The following is a 720-nucleotide window of genomic DNA, read 5'->3' on the forward strand; positions in this document are numbered from 1 at the left end:
GGCTAATTTTTTGTATTTTTAGTAGAGACAGGGTTTCACTGTGTTAGCCAGGATGGTCTCGATCTCCTGACCTCGTGATCCGCCCGCCTCGGCCTCCCAAAATGCTAGGATTACAGGCATGAGCCACCGCGCCCGGCCTGGTTTCTTAAAAGCAAGCAGTACTAACAATTTAGAAATGTAGGGCATGGGATAAAAAGTAAAAAAAACAGTTACCAAAAGTCTGTGATCATATAAAATTCATTTCGAAAAAGTATAAGCTGCACATTAAGGCAATTTTGTTATTCAGAAAGACAATATGTTTATTCAAATGTTAACTGATTCATAGTCCTTGAACTATTCTTCCGACAAAACAGAATCCAATTTTCGTTACAATAATCTTTTTTCTTGGAAAATAGAAAGCTACAATTTGAACCAATTTCAGCATAGCATAGTGATGAAGAATATGGCTTTAAACAGCCCTGGGTTCAAATCTTATTCTGCTGCTTACCAGCCCTGCCCCAGAAACATTTCCTAACTTTCTTTCTTTTTTTTTTTTTTTTTTTTTTGAGACGGAGTCTCATTTTGTTGCCCAGGCTGGAGTGCAGTGGCGCGATCTCCGCTCACTGCAACCTCTGCCTCCTGGGTTCAAGCCATTCTCGTGCCTCCCCCTCCCGAGTAGCCTGGATTACAGACGCATGCCACCAAACTTGGTTAATTTTTGTATTTTTAGTAGAGACAGGG

The sequence above is a fragment of the Hylobates moloch genome, unplaced genomic scaffold (genome assembly GCF_009828535.3).
Source record: "Hylobates moloch isolate HMO894 unplaced genomic scaffold, HMol_V3 SCAFFOLD_9, whole genome shotgun sequence".
NCBI classification, from domain to species: domain Eukaryota; kingdom Metazoa; phylum Chordata; class Mammalia; order Primates; family Hylobatidae; genus Hylobates; species Hylobates moloch.